General features: G+C 46.7%; 1 pseudogene; it reads right to left on the bottom strand.

Annotated features, from left to right (window-relative positions):
• Nucleotides 1-14,147: 14,147 nt before the first annotated feature.
• LOC146810389 (endogenous retrovirus group PABLB member 1 Env polyprotein-like) lies at nt 14,148-15,719 on the bottom strand (annotated as a pseudogene).
• Between the last annotated feature and the right edge of the window lie 964 nt (nt 15,720-16,683).

Below are 16,683 nucleotides of genomic sequence, written 5' to 3'. Positions count from 1 at the left end.
GTCCCAACTTCCCTTCACCACTAGTCCACCCAACAAAGTCAAAGCGGAACCAGTGAATAAGGGGAAGAGGGGAGACAAAGGAAGTGTAGAAGAGACAGGGCAGGTCCAGCGCACGTCCAACACCACAGCAGCTCCACCGAGATCTGGAGGATTTCCTGTGAACAGAAGAATAAATCAACTGCTGAACACTTATATGAGAGAAAACATACACATATCTGTTAACGTGCCAAAAGTATTCTACCTGGTACTCTCCCCTCTTCCACTTGTGTCCACAATGTATGTACAGGTAATGGTACGTCGTAAGGGAATTCCTAAATAAAGAAAATAAATTATTAACTATTATGTATGTTATCTATAAGTGTACCAAGGTGGAATAATAGCAGCATGTCTTACCCCCTCTTTTGTCCAAAAACAGGCGCGGGTCAAATTATACTTATAATGAAACAAAAGTATGGGATGTTAGAATGTTGATCGCACAATCTGCCCAAAGAGTAACAAGGCTCCAGCAATTGCCTCTTGTCATGAGTCTTCAAACACAAATAGGTATAAATACTCCTTGCCTCAGGAGTCAGAGTAGCATTATGGTGAAAATTGCAAATCAAAACATCTGTAGAAAACACTGGTTAGGTCATACTAAAGGTGCCATACAATAGTTGCCCAAGAACATAAAATGAACAATTGCTCAAGAAATATAAGGAAAATGCAGATGCTCGTAGACTGCTAGGGAACAAGCCCTCATTAGAATAAGCACAGGCAGCATGAGGAGTAACAGCGGGGAAAGGGAGGAGCGCGACTGCACCAGGAGCGCTAGCGCGTTACCGCCGATTTCAAAGGTTGCTTTCTAAGGCCCAAAGAATGAAGAGGAATCTGCTGAAATCCATATGCTGCCGACAAGACACTCGGAACGCGGAGCCACAGCGAGACCTCCTTGGCTCCAAGAGAAGAAACCCACACTGCTCCAGACGCGACGCTCTCACCGCCGAGCGGCACCCGGAAGAGGCTCCTTCGACCCGGAAGCGACCACCCGGAAGCGACCACACCGAATCAACAACTAGAACGCGAAGCGTCTGTCCTCCTGACGCTTCGCGTTTTAAGCCGACAGCTGCGACACTTCCCCGACCTCCAGACCATGGAAGAACAAAATAGCATCAGACGATACTGCTTCACCAGATCACTCATTGTGGAGTTGGTAGACCAGTTGGCCCAACATTTGCAGCTTGCACGCCCATATCCCTTTGCTCTGTCCCCCAAGGTGAAGGTGATGGCAGCCCTACATTTCTTTGCCACGGGGTCCTTCCAGTATACTGTGGCAACTGCTGATGGGATGTTCCAGACAATGTTCAGCCGTGTGCGTCGGGATGTGTTTGAGGCATGGTTGTTTTTTCTGGACCTCTACATCAAGTTTCCAACACCAGGACAGTTGACAAACATCAAGGGGACTTTTATATACCGGGGCGGATGTCACATGTCATTGTCTCTATTGATGGAGCATATGTGGCTTTGATTCCACCACAAGCCAATCGACAAACCTACAGGAATCGGAAGAATTACCACTCCATAAATTCCCTGGTGCTATGTCTGGCTGAAATGATGATCTCCCATGTTTGTGCGCGTTTCCTGGGATCAGCACACAATGCATATATAATGAGAAATAGTGGGATCCCCCATTTGATGTCTAAGCTGCAACATGAGCGTGCTTGGCTTGTTGGTAGGTCATGTTGTTCGTCTCTGTTGTGTGTTGCTTGTATCTCAGATTGTACCCAATTTTCAGACAACTGAAGTATTTTCTCTGTTCAATGAAGGAGAATCTGGATACCCCAACCTGCCTTGGTTGCTGACTCCACTCCGGAACTCTGTCTCCCCTGCTGAGGTTCGTTTAAATGAGGCACATGGGAGGATCAGGCGAGTGGTTGAGAGGACATTCAGCTTTCTGAAAACAAGATTCCACTGCCTGGAACGTACAGGAGGACCCCTCCAATATGCACCATTGAAGGTGTGTAAGATCATCACTGCATGCTCCACAACCTGGCAGTGAGGAATAAGCTACCGCTCATACAAGATGACGGAGACCAGCAGCTGCCAGCAAGGGAGGATCCGGGACTGGGACATGTTCCAGTGATGAGGAGGAGGAGGAGGATGTTCGGAGACAGCTCATCAACAACTTTTACACATGAGTGTAAGTATGCAATGATGAGGTGACAAAGCACTTTGGCTGCATGATATGTGTCTGGTGTACAATATGTTTGTATGCCTGTGAGTCTATGCTACTTAACATGATCATCTGAGTTCTTTAGGGTCTATTAAGTTTGAAGGGTTCCAGGTACAGTGGTAACATGAATCCTAGCTAGAGTTTACATGGACAAATTGGTGATTCTGATATGTCTCTTGGAGATGTGGGCAAAGATTAAGGAGTTCCTGACTGTTCTATGTATCTCCTTCCCAGTGTCCTTTTGCTGTCATCTGGAGACTTGTGACCTCCCAGTCCCACAATGCAATAACAAATTGCAAATTACCTTTGGATCCGGATTCTGTGCCACACACTCACTTCAGACCTGATGCTCAATTTTTATTCATTTGTGATTTCTGTCACAGTGTGATGTGATCTCATTTTGTGTGAGGGCACCAGGTTGTGCCTGTGGAATAAACCTGTGCTCCACATTGAGGTGTGCCTTGTCTGTTTCCAGACATCCAACGTTCTTTTGTATACTCAACATATGCCATGATGATCAGTTTATCTGACAATGATTGTTGTTTGCGTATTGAAATTGTATTTTATTTTACAACAGTAGAGTCAATTTGGATCAGCACCATGTACTATGGGGTTTTTGAAGGCAGGGTGCTTGGTTATATGTGAGAGGGTGCCCAGGCACGAGCTGAGCCCCTCTGCAGCCTTCGGAATCTCTTCTCCAGGGTTGTCAGTGGTGCAGCCTAACCATATACTCTTAAGTGCATTATAACTAAAACGGTTAATGCTAACTTTGGACTGGCTGCACGGAAACATGTCGTGTTTGGTGTCAAACACCTTGGAATTATACCCCCACATTAATTCCTGATGTGAGAATATGATCCCACCCTTCTAGAGGGAGAGACATGACAGCACCGGTATACCCGGTACCAACTTAAAAGAGCCCTGGCATTACAAAATGGATGCTGCAGCAACAGACATGGGTCTGGCCTCCTGCTGCTGACTGAAACTCCGGCAGGGGAGGCCTGGACAATAGGTTTCCTGTCACAGGGAGGTGTAACCACCTCCCAGACAGGTAGATGTGTATTGGGGCTGGGTGGGAGCACTCTCAGAGTGCTTTGAAGTCCTGCACTGGGGGCACAATTGGTGTCCCTGTGCATAGTCCAGCCAAATCGGTTCAGGGGCTTCCAGCCCCTGCTCTGGTGCGAAACTGGACAAAGGAAATGGGTGTAGCCACCCCTCTTTCCAAACCCTCCCATAGGTGTGTCCCTAGAGTTAGTCCAACCCCTTCCTTAGGTATAAGTAAGGAACCCCTGGCAACAGGACTTTAGATATCCCTGGACGAAACTCTGAAGCTGAATCCTGGAACTTCGGAGCTCTACTCAAGACTAGAGGACTGAAGAAATCTCCCTTGGGGTCAAGGAGTGACTCCCCTGCTTGGCAGGCACCAACAAAGCATTTTGCTGGTCTGCATCTCCAAAGCTCCCGTCGGACTCCGAAGTACCTGCAACCCAGGAAGAGGATTTCCAGACATCTCAGAGGCCGACCCGAGTCCCCAGCAAAGCTGAGACCCGCAGCCTTTGTGAGTAACGTGGAACCGGAACTCTTGGTCACCATGCACTTTTGCAAGTGCATTGACTTCTCGACGTCTCTTGAAGTTGTGCTTGGGGTTACTTGTAACCCCCACCTCGAGCAGAGAATCCACCGAAGATTGTCAGCCTAGTCACCCCGAGTGACCCTTGAGCCGCCATTTTGTGATTCCTCTCGAGGTCCCTTCGCGATCCCTGGTCCATCGACTGGTGGGTCCCAGAGAAGGTAACTTTGATTATCCTTGGGCTTCTCTGGCTGCTCCAGATGTGCCCTGACACCCTACCAAGTGGTGAGTCCCTCAGACCTTGCTGGTCTGCACCGAAGCATCTTTCTTCTTTCTGCGTGGGTTACTGTTGCCAAGGCTTGTTGTGTCCAATCCGGGCAACATCCTTTGTGGGACAACTCAAATCCAGCTCCTGGTTGTCCTCGACACCTCCTGGTCCTCGTGGCTGATGAATCAAGCTTCACCTTCTTCACCTGAAATCACCCGACTTCGGTGGGCATTCACCTATCGTTCCCCTGGTCACTGGCTAGTGCCTCAGACTGTGTCCCCTCTGCTTTCAGGTTCTTCTCAACTTCGATCCAGGCTCGGATCTCTTCGGACACGTCGCATCTTCCCGGCAGCAGCAGTTCTTCGCCAGCTCCCATTGAAAATGACGACGCGACCCGACGCCATTTGACACCTATGCACCCGGTTTCCCTGGGTGAGGTAACTCGAGTACTCCGGAGCTCCCGCGGGTGTTGACCCTAGAACTTCCTAAGTCCAAGAGGGTTTGGTCCTAAGTCATTTCTAAGTGTCCCTAATCTTTAAAAATCTAACCGCGACTTTCCCCATAGAAGCTAGCAGAAGCTCGCGGCTGTGTTCTCACACTGCACACGGCCCCCGTGGGTCCCCTGTGTCACTGCTTTGGGTGGTTCCTTGGGGTCCCAGCGATTCTACAGGCTCTAGGCCTTGTGTCTAGTTAAGTCGTGGTTTTTATACCACTATTTTATATATGGTTTGGCTCGCCCCTAGGCCCTAACGTGTATTTGTGCTATTTTACTGTACTATTCGAAGTGTAACTTATGTGTTTAGACCTCTAGCCTCATAAAGAGTCTAGTAGGGTGTGTTTAGAAATAAATACATATATTTTATATATATACCTGGTGTGGTTGTCTTTCATTTAGCCATTCAAGAGATTATAGACTGGTGAAACAAGCTGCTTTACATTCCTTCAAGACTTAGGCTGAAGGCTGCTCTCCATAGCTACCACTAGGATAGCTTTCAATAAAGGTTGTCTTTAACCTATCATCAATAAGAGGGTGTTTGGACTGGTGCAAGGTGCCCACTATAATTAGTGGACAGCATATACCAGGCCAACCTCTCGCACAGGGGACTCTCTACCAGAGTCCACATCCCTCCCTGTGCCAGTTGCAGATGTAGATGCACCAGGAGTACTGGGCACACAGATGTGTGGTCATGTCCTTGGCAATCTGGAGGAGGCAGGTGAGTATGTCCCTGTGCAGTGCGGTCAGGTCATCTATTTTTTAGATGTGTGAGTCCATTTTGGACATGTGGGTATCCTTTTTTGCATAATGTGCAGCCTGCTGGTGTTGCATGGTCCTGAGGATCCCGACTACCTGACCAGAGTCTCCAGTGCAATCCTGATATGCATTCAGAATCCTGGATAGCTGTGGGTCAACTTCAGCAGTAGCACCATCTTCATGAGGGCACCTGTCCCCACCACTCCTACCCCCACGAGCAGGACCAATTGTTGCAGGCACAGACAACACAGAGCCTCCTTCCTCATTGACAGTGGTGTCATTATACGCCAACTGCAGAGTGCCCTGTGTTGCTGTGCTCTCGTTGGCCGCGGGGGTAGTGGTCATCTGGGTGTTTTCTGCAGTTGCGTGAGTGGTCGCAGGAGATGCAGATGTTACAGCTGCTGGTGCTGCAGTCTGACCCACACCAGAGGTGCCAGTTCATCCGAGGAGGGTTGAGAGACCTCACTCCCCGAGAGCTCAGTGTCAGCCAGAGTCTGTGACTGGGTGTCCTGTTCAGTTCCTGCAGTGCTCCCAGCACGCCCTGTGGGTAGATGAGAGACACAATGTTTGCTGTGTTTTTGCACAGGTCATCGGATCATACACATTACATTTGCTATTGTACATTAGGATGAGTGTATGTACATAGATAGTCCTCCATTGGCACAGATGCAGGCCTATGTTTTCTAAGGACATTGTAATTTGGACAAGATGGGGTTTGCTGATCATGTCCAACTCTGTGCATATATGGGCATGTTGTGTTTATTTGACTTTACATGTACACAGACATTGACTGTTAAGTGACACCCTGTCCATGACACAGGTGTGTTGGTATTTCCCACATCTGTGCTTTCACAATGACATACGTACCCTTCCTCTCACGATGTGTTGCGAGATTTGTGCGTGTGCGCGGCTTTGTGCATGTCTTTTGCAAATCACATTGGTGTGGCTACCTACAAACTCACAGTCTGGAATTAAAGGGAGCATTTTTGCATAGTATTTTGAGGGATGTGCTCCTAGTTCTCATCTCATTGCGCACACGGGAATAGCTGTCAGTAGCAGATTGTGTTACTGCTTTGCTTTGTGCCTGATCACATCATGTATATTGTCCTTTCACCAAGTCTGCTTTCTTGCTTTTTCTGGCTTGGAGCTTTGAGGTACAGAGGTTTGTGTGCTTGTGTTATGCTTCTGGAACTTGCACCCCTCGTCCCACTCAGCCCAGCTTACTCCTCATAGACAAAGGCTGAATGACAGTGAGGGGAGTGTAGTGGCAAGGAGGCTGACACTGCTGTATGATGTAGGACTTGAATGCAACTCCCAACAATGCCTTGTGCACATGACACCATGCAACAGTGTTAGCCATCTTGCTGGGACACTTCCATTCACTGTCAGGTAGCCATTGGCTCTGATGAACGGGCTGCTTTTGGTGTGGGTAGTTATGTGTGCTATGACTTCAACTCCCATCATGCCCTGTCCTCCACACACCTTCCCAGCCAGCCCAGGGACCACACCTGGGACTATGCATTCCCTGGGAGTGTGTGGAAATGTACTGTGAAGATGGCTGAGAGTAGGCACTGGTGTAAGGAGCACAAGGCCTGGATGAGAGCTGGGGTCTGATCTGACACCAGTTCCCAGTGTCAGCTATCTTTCCAGTACATATGCAATCAATCCCAGGGACTGTCTAGTCACAGGAGTGCTATTTGTTCTGGCTGAGAAGGTGTGTGTAGGGCAGGGTATAATGGTAGTTGAAGTCAGTGCAAGTACTCTTCCTCCCACATAGCCCAACAAGCCCAACAGTGAGGGGAAAAGTACTGTCAAGATGGTTGACACTGGGGCCTGGATGGGAGTTGTGAGCAAATCAACCAGCAAGCATATGTGTCAGCCATCTTGACAGTACATATCATTTTACTCTCAGGGACCGCCTAGTCACATGTGTGCTGTTTGGGCTGTCTGGGAAGATATATGTAGGGCAGGGCACGATGGTATTTGAAGTCAGTGCAAATACTCCTCCTCCCACATAGTCCAACAAGACCACCTGGTACTACGCTTTCCTCACAGTGAATGGAAATGTACTGTCAATATGTCTAACACTAGTGACTGGTGTTTGTTTGCCCACAACTCGTTAGCATCGGCCTTGTTTCCAGATGATTCGCTCGGACGGATGTGTTCCGTACGAGTCGTTCCTCGGGATTGTGTTCCGTACGAGTCATTTCTCGGGATTGTGTTCCGTACGAGTCGTTCCTCGGGATTGTGCTTCGTGGGAGTCGTTTGGATTTGCCACGCATTGCATCGTACTTCGTCATTCAGACTGCACGCGTACAAGTCGTTTGGAAAACATTCCCGATCCGAGTAGTTGGTAAGGCTTTCCTATCGAGATCGGAATCGGGCCTTAGTAGATTTCTGACTTCTTTCAGCTCTTTCAAAGATATAAACGGAGGTGACAGGAATATTACCAGTGACCCGTTTACTGATAAATCAGGCATACCTGATACACGTCATAACAGAGATAGACATATTCTTATGGATTACATTAAATATCATGGATTACAAGAACCTGGAGACTGCTGCATCCTAATGATAAAGATTATACTTTTACCTCATGCCCACACTCGGTATGTACGAGAATCGATTACTTTTTAGTCTCCCCTTCTGTTTTACAAATAGTAACAAACATAAATATCATCCCCTGTAGTACATCTATTCATGATTTTATAAATGTCCAAATAGATCTAGGGCTGCCTCTACCCTGGAAACCTCAATGGATGATGAATCTGACTTCCTGCGAGACACCACAGGCAAAACATCAACTATGTTTACCTGTTGATCAAGTCTAAAGGACACTGAACATTTGGTTACTAATGCGCACACATTATGGAGAGCCGGTAAAGCAGTGTCGTGAGGCTGGATTATGAAGGATGCAGCTCTTGCAAAAAAACAAGCAAATATTTCTAAATTGTTTAGAAAAGGAAATCACAAAATTTACTTCCATTTACTCTTTAACACATTTACTAGACACGGCGAGGAAATTACTTAATGCAAAACTTTCCCCTAACAGCCTTTATACATCCCACACTGAGAAATGTCAATTTTGCATTCATCAGTGCCATTATAAAAGAGAAAAAGAAAAGGCAGGGAGATTATTAACCCACCAACTTCGCCAGCAGGAATCTTCCAGAACGATGCCCGCTATTAGAAATAATAATGGTGACTTACTTACTCTACCTTCAGAGATTTTTTCCCAGTTTCAGAAATACTATGAAACACTTTACATATCAATACAGAAAGCAGCTGGTCTTTGGAACAAAAATCGGCTCCCAGGGATGCAAGCAACTACTAACACGTCCCTTAAGGAAGACTTAAATAAAGGTATGAGGCCAGACGTCATTTTCCAAGGGCTATACATTAATGCCAGATCTATATCCATGCATGCCACGGAAATTTGGGATCTTCTGGATGATCGAAAACCGGACATGTGTTGCTTTACTGAGACATGGCTACACACACATTCCTCTCCCTTTCTAGCTATCGCCTTTCCCTCCGACTACAAGGTATTAAGGCTGGATAGAACTGGAAAAAGCGGTGGAGGGCTGGCCATTGCGAACCGTTCCGCTTTAAATTCAAAAGTGCTGGATACAATATCAACTCCTATGATGGAGTTGATGATTGTATCTATTGAACTGGTACATGGCCACAAAGTGATAGGAGCTGTTGTGTATCACCCTCCTGGGGAAAATAAGAAGGCCTTTTGCGCCTCCCTATTAGAAATACTGGCCCCATACGTTCTGCAAACGAAGGATTTTTTTCTTTTAGGAGATTTTAATTTTAATTTTGACATGGATTCTAATACTGACACTGCTGATCTGCTAGCAGCTATGGAGTCGTTAGACCTGTTGCCTATAGTAGTTTTTCCAACTCATGTAGCAGGCCGTACGCTAAATAACATTTTTACGAACATCCCTAGCTGGAGCACAGAACCACCTCAAGTAGTTATTTGGTCGGACCATATGGCCCTCAGTTTTTCTTTTTCGGCTCCTTTAGGTTTGGACAAACCGCAAGGGTGGAAAGTCTTACGTAGACAATGGAGGAAAATAACACTTAAGACGTTTAGTACAGTATTTTCTCCTCCTTTGTTCAATGAATGTCAGGACATCAACGTAGCTTTATGTAAATTAGAGTCAGAGGTCATAAGCACTTTTGACAAGATTGCCCCGAGCAAAACAGCTACAATTTATGACAGAAAAAGTCTGGCTCCCTGGTATTCCGATAGTTTAAAGACAAAGAAGGCTGCCTGCAGGGTAAAGTAACGAAAATGGAGGAAAACAAAATCGGAGGTAGATAGACTGGCCTAAATTATAGTACATAGGATGTATCTCAAGGACTGCAATACAGCAAGACGAACATTCTTGGCCACTCGTATAGAGGGGGCAAAGGGCTCATCAAAAGAACTTTTTAGGATTCTCAAGGAATTTACTGCTCCTAGAGTAGCCAATTCTACCTGTCTTCCCACAGAGGAATTCTGCGATAAGCTCGCTATGCATTTGAAAGACAAGATAGATAACATCTATGACTCTTTCGAGCAGGTATCAGATAACAGGGAAAGAATCCTAACCACTGATAACCCCTCCCTGGTGAGACTGGAGACTTTTTTAACCATCACTAGGGAGCAGGTGCTATTACTGTTGAAAGGCATCAAGTTAGGCTCCCCGTCTGATATAGCCCCCCCTTATGTGTTGTCGGATTTAGCAACGGAGCTAGTAAATCCCATAACGGAAGTATGTAACTTATCTCTAGCAAGCTCTTCTTTTGCGGCAAGATGGAAAAAGGCCTTTATTAAACCCCTGCCCAAGAAGCCATCTTCAGACTTTGCCGATTTGCAGAATTATAGACCTATTTCTCTCCTCCCTGGCTGCTCTAAAGTTATGGAAACTCTGATCAATCGCCAACTTTCAGATCATCTGGAATAGCACGGCCTTTTGGATCCCTCGCAGTCGGGCTTCCATGCTGGTTACAGCACGGAGTCCGCTCTGGTAGAGGTAACAGACACTATCAGGCTGCTACTGGATGAAGGGACTCCGGCGGTGCTGGTCCTACTTGACCTGTCAGCAGCCTTTGACAACCTCTCGCACAGAATTCTGCTGGATAGACTGCGAGAGATTGGTGTCACTGGAATGGCATGGGAGTGGCTGCGGAGTTTTTTATCGGACAGATCTCAATGTGTGCAGTTAGACACATTCTTCTCTCAGACCACAGTCGTGGATAAGGGGGTTCCTCAGGGCTCCATTTTAAGCACCACCCTGTTCAACATTTATGTGGCGTCTCTGGCTAGCATTGTAAAATCTTGTGGATTCTAAACCATCTCCTATGCGGACGACACTCAGGTGATAATCCCCATAGAGAAGGACCACATGGTGACCAGAGACAGATTTAAGAGCTGTATGATGAAAGTATCCACATGGATGAAAAACAACTACCTCCAACTTAAATCCAACAAGACGGAGATCTTATTGTTTGGTAAAGCGGAGGATTTGTGGACAGACGAGTGGTGGCCGGAGGAACTAGGATTACCCCCCTCCCCTAAAAAATGGGGAAAAAATCCGGGCATCTTAATGGATAACAATTTATCCATGGAAGAACATGTTAAAACCCTATCAGGTAAATGTTTCGGACTGATTTGCACCTTGAAGAAAGTCTTCCAGTGGATTCCTCTCTCCGCTAGAAGGGTTCTGATCCAGGCACTGCTAGTCAGCAGACTGGATTATGGGAATGCTCTCCTAGTGGGGTTGAGGGAGGACCTGCTTTCTAGGTTACAAGTCGTGCAAAACACGGCTGCCCGTCTAGCCTTAAATAAACCTCCACTTACGCCATCTTCACCGCTACTAAGAGAGCTACATTGGCTGCCGATAAGAAAGAGGGCACTTTTCAAAATTTTGTGTCTAGTTTTCAAAACACTTTACGGACAAGGACCTATATACCTTACAAAGAAGTTGGTAGGGTACACTCCGGCACGACTGTTAAGATCCGGTAGCCAAAAGCTTCTCCAAATGTTGAGAATTAAAAAAGCTAAGATGGGGGGCCATGCCTTTTCCTATCTGGCTCCCAATTATTGGAATACATTGCCCCTAGATCTGCGCTTATACCACAACCTAACCATTTTTAAGAAGCACCTAAAAACCTGGTTGTTTAACTGATTCGCTTTGTTCTTAGAAGACTGCCTCCCAAGGCGCCGAGAGATCCCTTTGGGGATGATTCGTGCGCCATATAAACAATAATAATAATAATAATAATACACTGCCCAGATCAGACAGAAGAAGAGACTTTCTTCTCTAAACTCAGTATCCCTAAACCTACACCTACATCAGAGCAGAGAGACGAATTGGAGTGGGAAAGTACCGCTAAAGAGATAACTATAGCAATTGCTTGTATGGCCAAAGGTAAAGCACCAGGGAAAATAGATTTCCCATTACATTTTATAAGATTGCAAAAAATTATCCCATTCCAATTCTGAAATTGTTCTTTAACGAAGTATTACATAAGTGACATCCATCTGCTATTTGACTTTTTAATAGCACGTTTCACAGTTATCCCAAAACCTGGAAAGGTCTCCTTAGCATGCTCAAGTTATAGGCCAATTTCTTTAATTAATTTGGATGTTAAAATCCTGGCTAATATTATGGCCATTAGTCTTAACTTGGTCATTACCTCTTTAATACACTCAACCCAAGTCGGGTTTGTACCAGGAAGTTTGTCTAAAGGCCACCTCCGCACTCGATCTTACATGCTGTTGCAGCTGAGACAGGACACAGAAGAAAAAAGTCCTCCTTTCCCTAGATGCGGAAAAAGCCTTCTATCGAGCAGAATGGGGTTATCTATTCTGCACTATGGAGGGGATGGTATTTGGTAAAGATTTTATCACATTAACTAAAGGAATTTATCACTCACCTACAGCAGCCATTACATGTGGAGGACCACTATCTATTCCATGTTCATTCTTTAAAACAATGACTTCCATTGCTTCCCAATTTGTTTGGGGGAAGACAGACCTCGATTGACGGGCTCAAAATGATATTCATCTTCAGCAAAAGGGGGTCTACGCTAACCTCATTTAGAAAACGATTAGATTGCCCAGTGACTCACACATTTGATATATATGTTGTAAATATATATATATATTCACAGAAAAAACCATAGGTTTCAGGCACGTTATAGTTAGGAATTAGCATTTAAAAAACCTCAGAAATTCACTGAAAAAACCATAGGTTTCAGGGGTGTTATAGTTAGCTGGATTTTTCACTTGTACAAAACCATTGAAATTCCCCCGTTATAGTTAGTTCAGCTAACTATAACTCGCGCGCCCGCAATGCACTGCTGATGACGTCACATATTACATCACTCATGACATGGTCAGTGACATCACTCATGACATCACTGATAACATCTCAAATGACATCACTGATGACATCACTGATGACATCATCCAGTGAATGTGTGTTTTTCTGAAAATTAAATATGTTTTATATATGTATATCTCAAGGTTGATGGAAGAATAAATGGGTATATAAGTGTCTAAATGGATGATTTGTTTTTGAAAAATTGATTGTGTAACTGACTGATTAAGTGTATGATAGTGAATACATGGCTTAGTGAGTAATGTTTAAATATGTAAATAACTGTATCAGTCTCTCACTTTGTGTATAAGTGGCTGCATGGGTTGGTGAGTAGCTACATGGGTGTCTATATAGGGTATTAGTTGGTTTTTTGAGTATCAGTCTGAGTGTCTGCATGGTTCGGTGGGGGGTATTACGTAGTGCATAAGTGCATGAATGAGTGACTCACTGTTTGTATGTGTTGAAGACAACATGTGTGCAGGACTGTATGGGTGGATGAGTGTGTGTATGGGTGTGTTAGTGAGTGAATGACTGTCTCAATAGTGTCTTTATGAGTAACTACATATGTTTTAAACTAGTATATGTGACTATTGGTGTATATAAGTGTGTTAAATGGTAGCGGCAGTTGCAGTCGATAACCTTTCAAGATTTGCCCGGCGGTAATCGCCTCTTATACCATTCGATGATTTAACCAACAAAAGAGGCAGGCGCCGGAGACTGGAAGGCAGGAAACAAAGTTTTATTCCGTCGGAGTAGAACACATCAGATCAGACAGCAAGGTATCGTCACGAGGTGCTCTAACCACATCTCTGAGGCCCTGGCCTCTTATACACAGGTTTATGACTTTATTGCCGGTTTATCATACATGGCACATTCTTGAGATCGCTTTGATACATGAAAGAACATCCTCAGAATCCCTACTTCAAGCTCGTTCCCACACATATCTACAGTGGAAGTCCCCACCCCACACACAGTAGGAGATGGCTATCACACAGCTGGACATTCCGCCAATTCCCGGGGGTGTGTGCGACTGGTCGGGTCTCAGGGGGTGGGGGGGCCTTGATCTACTGTAATCCCTTTGATGTGGGGTGTTTCCCTTACAGTAGGGGCAATAAACTGCATCCGCAGGGCTAGGTGATGGCCTGGGATCGGCCCGGTCAATCGGGCGCAGAGGAAGGGGGTTATCAAAGAGATGTATGACCATGTATGGGATGTCGGTCAGGCGTGGGATGTGGTTCCATGGCAGGGTCGCGCAGAAGGAGAGGGTTTATGGCCCGTGTATGAGAGAGCGGGGGTGGTCAGCGCGTGGGGGGATGTTCGCAACGCCAGGGGGACGCGCTGGCGATCGACAATGAGCAGGGAGAGAGGCCATGGTGCCTAAAAATGGCTGCCATGTGTTTTTGCGTGTGGTGCTGGGGAAAGACAAGATGGCGCAGATAATGTTCAGATACGAACTAAATTTCCACAGTCCTCCCTTTTAACATATCTCGCCAGCTTGCTTAGTTCGGATCTATCCCCATAATATTACGCATTTCTACCTCATACAAAGCTTTCATACGTTCGGCTTCAAAGTCCAGAGTCTTAGGACAGATACAGTTTGTAAAAAGTGAACACAGAGGTGGCAAGCATTGAATACCCAGGCAGCATCCACATAGTATCACGATTGGTATCAGGATAAACGTAAACAACCTCCACCCCCAACTTTTAATAGTGTCCCAAAACCAACTCCCAAGCGACCATCCTTCTTGCTCCTGATGAACCTCTGCGGAAAGTCTGTGGAGGTGTTCAATCGCCTTGTAGACTGAGGGTGAGTTATCCGGTACGTAGGTACAACAGCTGGACCCAATGATGCGGCATGCTCCTCCACGATCGGCCAGAACTACGTCTAGAACGAGGCGGTTCTGAAGAGCTACCAGGCGGACGGCCTGAAGCTCAGCGGTGTTGTTGGTGAGGATGCCAACTGTAATGTTCATTGTTGTTTCGACTGCCTGGGTTAAGTGGCGGATGGCACGGCTGTTTGCCATTGGGCCCCAAAGTGGAACAAGTCCTTTTACTGCGTCCATGAACTGTGCTCCGGTGGAGTCGGCTTGCACAATGTCTTTGGCACGTTTCTGTCGGTGATGGTTTGCTGGAGCCACATATGTCGGAGGAAGGACAAAAGCGATGTAGCAGGTGCCTCCCCAACCTTTCGGAAGCCAGGTGTAGGCCTTAGTACCACAGACGAAGTACATATTTGGGGAGGTAACAAAGGAGGGTGGATCAACTGAGTCCAATGTTCGGGTGATGAGGCAGGAGCTGTGGCCCACCAGCTGCGCCCCCAGGCCTTCGAGGCACACAAGTCCAGTGATGTTGATGACGGATAGGGCCACTGTTAGGGTGGCGGCCGTTCGTTTCCGGAGGTAAGAGAAGGTGGGTCTGGCTGGGTTGTTGAACACCTGCATTTCAACTCGTTCTTTGGCAGGGATGTCCATGTGAAAGGAGGTGTTTGATCTCAGAGGACAGAAGGGGGCAGAAGTTTTTCCAGTTTTGTTCAGCCAGAACCCATGGTAGAAGTGTGACACAGTTTTGCCGGAAGTGGCATTGTCCTTGTAGCTTTCTTGCAGGAGGATTAGCCAGGCGAGGCAGGAACCATGGACAGAAAAAGGTGAAGGGATGAAAGGGATAGAGTGTCCAGTGGCATGTGGTAGCAATCCACAGATCCAGCAATTAGTGGCATTGGCGGCAAGATTGTGTTGGTGGAGCAACTGCACAAAAGAGTTATTCCAGAACTCCTTACGCCTTTCTCAGAGTTGGGGTGAAAGTGAGATCAGATGGTGTTCTTTCATGGTGGTAGGTTGAACGGTGGTCAGCAATGTCTTATGAGCGGGTGCGCTCTCCTCCATGATCCAGAAGGTGACCATGAGGAGAAGGCAAAAGAGAAAGGTAATAAAAAGTGCAATAGTCTTTGAGCTGTGCATTTTGTCAGTCTTTGGGTTTTTGTAGTGGATCTTCGGACGTCCGGTTGCTTCCATCATCTTCATGTCGGGTGCTTCCATCATCTTCAAGGGACTCGGTAGCGGGCAGAACCACAGACTTTGTTTAATTTCTCTTCTGGAGGCCTTTGGGGTGATTAGGCTACCGTTTTGAGATTTCGACTTAGTTCGTGGTCTGCTTAGCCGAGGTTCCCTCCTTTCGTCGCAGGTTATACCCTTCCTTGGATGGCACAGTGGGATCGGGATATTTCATTAATTCAAATGTCTCTGTATCCGGGTAGCAGCTCAGGGATGGTCGGTCTTTGTCCAGGGGTTCCTCTTGGGCGGTGATGTTGTCGGTTGTCGTCAGGGTCGGTGATATCTTCTTACAATGGTGTGCGTGCAGCCAATTACGCTTCCCCTCCACTCGAAGAGCTGTTCGGGTGGTGATTAGGACTTGCAGGGGGCCCGTCCACCGGGGCTCCAGACTCTTGGTGCGCTGGAAGTTACGCACTAAGACAAAGTCACCGGGTTGGATGTCGTGCCCGGGGCCCCTGGAAGCATCGGGAATGGCTTGCAGCACCTGCTGATGGATAACAGACAACGTTTTAATTAGGTTGTACAAATAGTCAGACATGAGGACGTCCGGGACGTCGTGGATGGATGTCGGTTTCGGTGCAGCCCAAAGGTTCATGGGCCGCCCGAAGACGACCTCGTAGGGGGTTAAGTGGTGTTTGGTAGGAGTGGAACGCATTGATAGCAATGCTAGCGGGAGAGCGTCTGGCCATTTTTGTCCTGTGGTTGCAACTATCTTGGCTATTTTGAGTTTCAATGTGGCATTATGTCGTTCAACCAAGCCCGCAGATTGGGGGTGGAAGACCGCATGAAATTTCTGTTTTACACCCAACCCTTTTAAGATGAGTTGGATAACTTCGGCTACGAAGTGGGGGCCGTTGTCGCTCCACAGAATTCGACAAAGGCCGTAACGGGGGAAGAATTCTTTCAGCAATACTTTTGCGGTAGTCATAGCAGTGTTGTCGCGGGTTGGGTA

This window comes from Triturus cristatus, chromosome 7 (genome assembly GCF_964204655.1).
Source record: "Triturus cristatus chromosome 7, aTriCri1.1, whole genome shotgun sequence".
Classification (NCBI taxonomy): Eukaryota; Metazoa; Chordata; class Amphibia; order Caudata; family Salamandridae; genus Triturus; species Triturus cristatus.
The sequence above is the reverse complement of the archived record's forward strand: the minus strand, read 5'-3'. Positions and strand labels throughout refer to the sequence as shown.